An 8073-nucleotide genomic window follows, 5' to 3' on the forward strand; every position below is an offset into this window, starting at 1 on the left:
ATTCCACACCCACCAACATATCAAAATCGTTGAAAAAAATAAATGAAATAGAAAACGAAACAAAAATCTATAGAATCAAGTGAACCTTGTAGCTACAAAAATGAAATCAAAATCAAAGAAACATAAACTTGAGAAAAGAAATAAACAGAGATGAGAGAGAGAGAGAGAGAGAGAGAAACCTATCAGTGAGAGGAAGAAAAGATTGTGATGAATAGAAAGAAAAACTTACTTGTCGATGGAGGTGGTCGTGACTGTAGAGCAACTCGTGACACCAAGGTGGGCTGAGAGGGAGAGAGAGAGCTATGGAGCATGAGCGTGAGCGTCAAGATTGTGATGAACACTGTGTTTTGTACTGAGGAATTTTAATTGCTTTGTTTTGGTTGAGAATTTGAAATTCTGTCAAGTTAGTATATTAAAATGCTTTATAAAAATGATAACATTTCAATTACTTTTAAAATATCCTATCCAAACATATTACATTATAGGAAGGAATTTTAATATCCAAGTTCAAATACTTTACCTAGTTTAATTTTCCCATCCAAACATAGGGTAAGTGTCACACAAAATTGGAGGGAAATTTGAATTTCTATTCAAATTTCACTTGAATTTGAATTTGAATTTGTGGAGCCATATTTAGAGCCAAAATTTCACTAATTATGATTAGTGAATTTCAGCTATGATTCAACCCACTAATCCAAGATCAAATACAAGATTCTCTACTAAGTGTGCTTAGGTGTCATGAGGCATGTAAAGCATGAAGGACATGCACAAAGTGTGACTATATGATATGACAATGGGATGTAGCAAGCAAATGCTCACCTCCCCCATTAGGTTGGTCCGAAATTTAATTGGACTGTGCTTCTCTCAATTAAATTAAATTTCTCTCCCAACACACACATCAAATAGTGCACTTAATGCATGTAAAATTACAAAATTACCCCTAATACAAAAAGTAGTCTAGGTGCCCTAAAATACAAGGTCTGAAAAATCTTACATTACTAGGATACCCTAAACTTGTGGGTACCCTCCCTACACTATGGAGCCCTAAATACAAGGCCCAAAAAAAAATAATAAAACCCTAATCTAATGTGTATAAAGATAAATGGGCTCATACTTAGCCCATAGGCCCAAAATTACCCTAAGGCTCATGATAACCCTATGACCTTCTCCTGCATCCCTGGTGTAACGACCTGCCTCGTCGCTACAATATCACCACTCTAATAACTCAAGAAATTAAATTCTTTTTTTTTCTTTTATGAAAACTCCATAAACTTGCATATGAAAATCATAGTAAATTTGAGTTTCACAAATATATATATATATATATATATATATATATATATATATATATATATATATATATATATATATATATATTTCCCCAAGCACGCACCAATGTTTAAACCGAATACATGAATATTAATATAGTAGTTCAGTACACATCATACACATAATGCAGATTAAATCAGTTCAAACATATAATTAAATATGTGATTTACATCCTTAATCCAACAAAAGAAATCATGAACCAACTATGGAGGAGTTGATTAACAAAACATAACTCTCTCCCAAAATAATTCCAACGTCATCACGTCGGCTTGGCGGCTCCTCAACAGAATCTCACTTCTTGCACCCTATTGTTGTCATTCTGCTCCGACGAACAAGGTTCGCAATCATCACAGGTATCAACCACACGATAAAAAATTGTAAGGGTGAATTCATTATAAAAAGAACCAATGCTAAAACCAAATAATCACATTTAGCAAGAAAATATAAGCAAACATCATGAGCTTACACAACATTCATTATTCAACACTCACATTCAACAATTATTCATCAGACACATTCAACAATTATTCATCATCCATCCATGGATCCAATCATGATTGCTCAGAATGATGCATGCACCTTACCTCAACTCTCAGATTTAATACGGTACGTACCGTATCCAATACCAAGGAAATAGCCCTAAGCGCGTCTACACGACACCTCACTTAGGAAACCATGCAGTATTTGTCGAGGCCACCCAGTCGTGCACCGTAACTCCCCCCCCCCCTCTAGGTGATCAACCTGGGGCCACAAGGAGTTCCCTATCAGGTGACACACCCCCTAGTACAAAGTACATATTGTCACAGTTTATACTACTTCCCATGTCATATGAATTATGAAACATGGGCACCATCAAGTATAATGACCATGGATGAATTAAAGCTCCTAAGCATCCCCTCATAAATGCTTAGATTCTTTAACCACTTTAGTTTCCCACACAAGGGACGTCCGACAAGGTCAATGCACCCTCCCATGGACATACATAACATACGACGTATGAGCGTGGGCACCATCAAGTACAATGACCATGGATGAATTAAAGCTCCTAAGCATCCCCTCGAAAATGCTTAGATTCTTTAACCACTCTATTTTCCCACACAAAGGACATCCGACAAGGCCAATGCACCCCCCCCCCCCCCGAACATACACAACATGCATTTGTCAATGCATTTCTAACATCATCAACATTCCATTTCAATGACATCACCAATAACCACAGCAACCTCATTCCATATTGACATAACCATCAATAACAACATCAATTCATGTTGACATGATCACCATTAACAACGTCATCTCAAATCAATATCATCGTAAATATCAACATCACCACATATCAATTAAAGTCACCAATAGCAACATCAACAATAAGTCGCATTCCACATGTAAATATATTTTTCATGCTTGAGGTTCACACTCCCCAGGTCTTCAAACAACACACATTTAATAAACAATAATGTTATTCATCAACAATAGATATATGGCATCCCATTCGTTAAAAACATAGTTTTTCTTGAAAACCAACATTCACATCAATACCAAATGTATCGCATCCCATTAGTTAAAAACGTAGTTTTCTTGAAAGAAAATCAGCATGCAATAGGGACAGGCAGATATTCTCATAGCTAGGTTCCCTGACCCTAACTATGGTGTCAAAATGTTAAATTTTATAATAACTCCCCTCACCTATCGTGAGCTCCCCGTCGGTTCCTCTTTGCGTCACTTAGAGGTCCCTCTCTCGTTCGCGCTTGTCAGTCCAACACAAGTCTCTATTATGCCAAAACGAAAGGAATTTAATATGGATTTCAAAACCAAGGTCAAAGGTAACATTTGAGGTCAAATACCCCTGTCAAAACATAAAGGGCTGAGGGGTGTTTTGGATTCTACAAATGGAAACATCATTTTGAAATTCCGATCACGCCAATGTGACCGGGGTTCAGTGAATGCCGCAAAAATAACCTCAATGTTATAAAAAGATAACTTTTACAATGTCTCATTCTCTAGGTTTTTTCAAAGAAAGTGTAAAAATACCCTATTACAGTACCCAACACATAAGAGACACTAAGAGGAACTCAAACTAGCTAGGAGAAGGCTTAGAAGTCAAGATTACCTCAGAGAAACTTTGAAATGGAGGATTGAGGGATTTTCTCCATCGAATCTTCGAGGAGGATTCTGAGGATTCCGCTTCGATTAAAGTGTTCCTCTTGGTGTGGGGGTCCAACAACAAGCAACGGCGGCTTATGGCAGCCACCGGTGGTCTTGGGTGGTGAAAAATGAGGTTTTAGGGTTTGGGTGGCATTTTTGGAGAAGAGGAGAGTGAAAATCATGTTTTTCACGCTGAGGACGTATTTATAACTTGCAACTTTCACTTAGCAGGCCTGTCGCGCTAAGCCGAAGTCCACTTCTTGCGCTTAGCGCAAGAATTTAGGCTAAGCGCAGCCCTCTCTGCACTAGGGCTTGCTTAGCGCACCTTTGGGCCGCTCAGCGCAATTCCCCTCGATTGGAATTGGGCTTAGCGCAGCTTTGGGCCGCTTAACACAATTCCCCTCGGTTGGAAATGCACTTAGCGCACCATTCTCACTTAGCTGGAGACCAAAATTTATTATTTTCAAAATCCCAACGGTCAGACTGTAGAATCATATCTTAAAGAGATCCGGACAAAATTGTAAGATGATCCAACGATTAACAAATCCAGTATCGTGATTTCACTAAACTAGGTTTTGGTAAAATCTAAAATCTCATAATTTCAACTTCACTCAACAAAACTCCACATAATTCAATATTCACATCAAGAAATTCACACATGACTAATTCAAGTCATATTTCAAATCATTCAAGTCAAACATATATTAAAACAACAAGCTAAACACAATCAAACATCAATTTATAATTAATAACATCTCAGGGTGTTACACCTGGCCCAATCTTCCTAGAGTCTCTTAGCCATGGCTTTGGTGATGGCTCCCCTCCTTGGGAGGATTGCATCATCCCCTCCCTCTTGAAAAGGATTTGTCCTCAAATTTGTAGACCCCTTGTCATCTAAATCAACTACCTTGCAAAAGGAACCAAATCAGTAAGGTTAAAGGTGTTGCTAACTCCATACTCCTCTAAGAGGTCTAGCCTATAAGCATTGCTGTTGATCCTCTCCAAGACCTGAAAAGGGTCATCACCTCTGGAGCTAAGATGAAGCCAAACCCAATCCCTTTCATTAAGCACCAACTCCTTCCTTCCTCTATTGTCTTTAATTGCATACACCTTTATTTGGTTCTCTATTTGGTTCCTAACCCTCTCATGTAATTTCGTCACAAACTCTTACCTAGATACCCCTTCTTTATGTATAAAAGAAGTGTCAAGTGGAAGGGTAATTAGGTTCAAAGGTGTGAGAGGATTGAACCCATAGACAACCTCAAAAGGTGACTACCTAGTAGTTCTATGAACCCCCCTGTTATAGGCAAACTCCACATGAGGAAGGTACTCATCCCAAGACTTGTGATTACCTTTTAGGAGAGCCTTTATCAATATAGATAGAGATCTATTCACTACCTCTGTCTGCCCATCAATTTGTGGGTGACAAGTGGTGTAGAAAAAGAGCTTAATTCCTAGCTTAGCCCATAAAGTTTTCCAAAAATGGCTAAGGAATTTAGAGCATCTCTATCAGACACAACAGTCTTAAGTAAACCATGAAGCCTCACAACTTCTCTAAAAAAGAGTCTTGAGATGTGTCTAGCATCATCTACCTTGTGGCATGGTATGAAATGTGCCATCTCAAAAAACCTATCCACCACCACAAAGATAGAGTCTACACCCTTATGGGTCCTAGGAAGCCCAAGGACAAAGTCCATGTGAATTCCACATTCTTATTCACCAATTCATTGAGTGGTGAAGCTAGTGTAGAGAAATTAGGAGCAAACCTTCTATAGAAACTTGTCAACCCATGGAAGCTCCTAATATCTCCTACATTTTTTTGGGGTAGGCCACTTTTGGATGGCCTTGATTTTCTCAGGGTCCACATGGACCCCATTTTTGCTAAACACAAAACCTAAGAAGACTACATTATCGACACAAAAGGTGCATTTATCTATATTAGCAAAGAAAGTGTGTTTCCTAAGAACCAAAAGAACTCGCCTTAGATGTCCTAAGTGATCATCTAGGTCCCTACTATAGACTAAGATATCATCGAAATAAACAACTACAAACCTATGAACTCCCTTAGGACATGATTCATTAGCCTTATAAAGGTGATTAGTGCATTAGTGAGCACAAAAGGCATCACTAGCCACTCATACAACCCAAACTTGGTCTTGAAAGCGGTTTTCCACTCATCATCTTTTCTCATCCTTATTTCATGATAACCACTTTTAAGATCAATTTGGGAAAATCTGTTTGCACCATGCAACTCATCAAGAATATCATCAAGCCTAGGAATGAGGTGTCTATACTTCATAGTTATGTTGTTGATGGCCCTACAATCTGTATACATTCTTCACTTACCATCCTTCTTGGGCACCAACAACATAAGCACAACACAAGGACTTAGGCTCTCTTGGATCCAACCGTTCTCCAATAATTCCTTAACTTGGGATTCAATCTCCTTGGTGTCTTGAGGATTAGTCCTATAAGTTGGCCTATTAGGAAGGCTTGCTTCTAGGACTACGTCTATTTGGTGTTCTATTCCCTTAAGAGGAGGTAACCCAAGGGGCATGTCTTTGGAAAATACATCACCAAATTATTGTAAGAGTTCTTGGACCTTTGGGGGAATGGTATCAAGTGTGGGAACTATGGTGCTGCTAAGGGAAGTCTCCCTTGAGAGGAGAAGGTAGAAAGATTGCTTGAGAAGAAGTGCTCTCTTAATATCTTCTTTTGTTGCAAAATGACTCTCCTTCTTTACAACTTTCTTAGAGGAACACCTTGCCTTTTTTCCCTTCTCCTTGACCTTTGGAGCTAAGACATTACTATCCTTTTTTTTCTTTTGTTTATCTAACTTTTCCTCATCCCTCTTGTCTTTCATTGTAAGTTTATCCTTAACTACTTGTGAAGGTGTTTGAGAATGCAACACAAATTTAGTGCCAATATGGGTGAGGGTAATCTCATTAGTTAGGTCATTGTAAATGATCTTCTTATCAAATTGTCATGGCCGTCCTAAGAGAATATGCCCTGCCTCCATGGGAACTATATCATAAATGACTTCATCCTTATATGTCCCAATGGAGAAAGGTACCTTCACTTGTTGGTTAGCTATCATTTCCCCTTGCTTATTGAGCCATTGAAGTTTATAAGGTTTTGGGTGGGGAATGATAGTTAGGTTGAACTTGGAAACTAATCTTGTACTACAACAATTACAGCAAGATCCACTCCTCACAATGAAAGAACAAGATTTATCTAAAATTTTGCATCTTGTATGAAAAATGTTCTCTCTTTAGGAATGGGATAGATCATAAGATTGACCTCCAAGGAGCCTTTTAACCATTTGGAGATCACCTTTTTCATGGGGGTAGACTTCCTCACTAGACTCTTCACCCCCTTGCTTCATCTTCACACTTACACTAGTCTCCTCTTAACTACTATAAATGTCTTGACCCCTCATAATCATGGTTTTCTTTGTGGGGGCATTGAGAGGCAATATGAACTCTCCCAAGACATTTAAAGCATTTAATGTTACTAGTCCTTGCTTGGGAACTAGTCTTAGGGGTGAGTTTCTCTATGGTCTTGCCCTTATCTTCCTTGGGTTTTGAAGGTGCATCCCCAAAATTCCTTGGGCTTGGTCCATCCTTGGATAAGAGTGAAAGCCACAAGATTTAGCTCATCTAGGTCCCTATATGGAAGGAGTTTAACCTTGTCTTTCACTTCTATATTAAGCCCACTAAGGAACCTAGCTATGCTTGTTCTTTCCTCCTTCCTAAGTCTAGCTCTTAAAAGGAGTAGATCCATTTGTTGTCTATATTCTTCGACACTCATACTCCCTTGTCTAAGCCTTTGTAGCTTGTCCATAAGCTCCCTTTCATAGTAGAAGGAAATGTGCCTCTTCCTAAGGGCACTCTTAAGATCATTCCAATACTCTACTGGAGGATCCCCATGAATCATTCTTTCCCTAACAAGGGAAGTCCAACAATAGAGGGCATATCCTTGGAAGCTAAGGGTAGCCAGTGGAACTTTTCTCTCTTCACTAATATGATGGCAAGCAAAGAGTTGTTCAACCTTCATTTCCCAATCTAGATAGGCCACAACATTATCTTTTTCATGGAAATATGGGAGGCTAATGCTAACCTTTTGAGACCTTCTATCCTTTTCTCTTCTTTGGGAGTAAGGTCTAGTATGGGACCTATGCCTCCGACCATAGTAGTCACTTAACTCTTCACTCAAACTGTTACGAGACTCATGACTATCATAGGAAGCATTTCTTCCTCTTCTTAATTCTTTCATTAATTTTCTTCTTTCTTTCTCTCTTATTTTCTCTCTTTCATCTTGACATATTTCTTTCATTCTTTTTTTTCCTTTTTCTTTTCTCTCTTGTTTTTCTTTCCACAATTTAAGGGATCTCAACTCATCTAATATCCTATACAAGGGGTCCATAGGAGTAGAACCCTCACCATTAACACTAGATGAAGAATGAAGACTAGTGTTGGTTCCTAAGTTGTGGTTCTTTCTTGTTGGGGGTTTGAAAACATAAGGTAAAAGAAACTATGGTGGAAACTAGCCAAAATAAACACTCAAAAAGGTGCGAAAGATAAGGTAAAAACTAGTTGA

The sequence above is a fragment of the Glycine max genome, chromosome 18 (genome assembly GCF_000004515.6).
Source record: "Glycine max cultivar Williams 82 chromosome 18, Glycine_max_v4.0, whole genome shotgun sequence".
Lineage (NCBI taxonomy): Eukaryota > Viridiplantae > Streptophyta > Magnoliopsida > Fabales > Fabaceae > Glycine > Glycine max.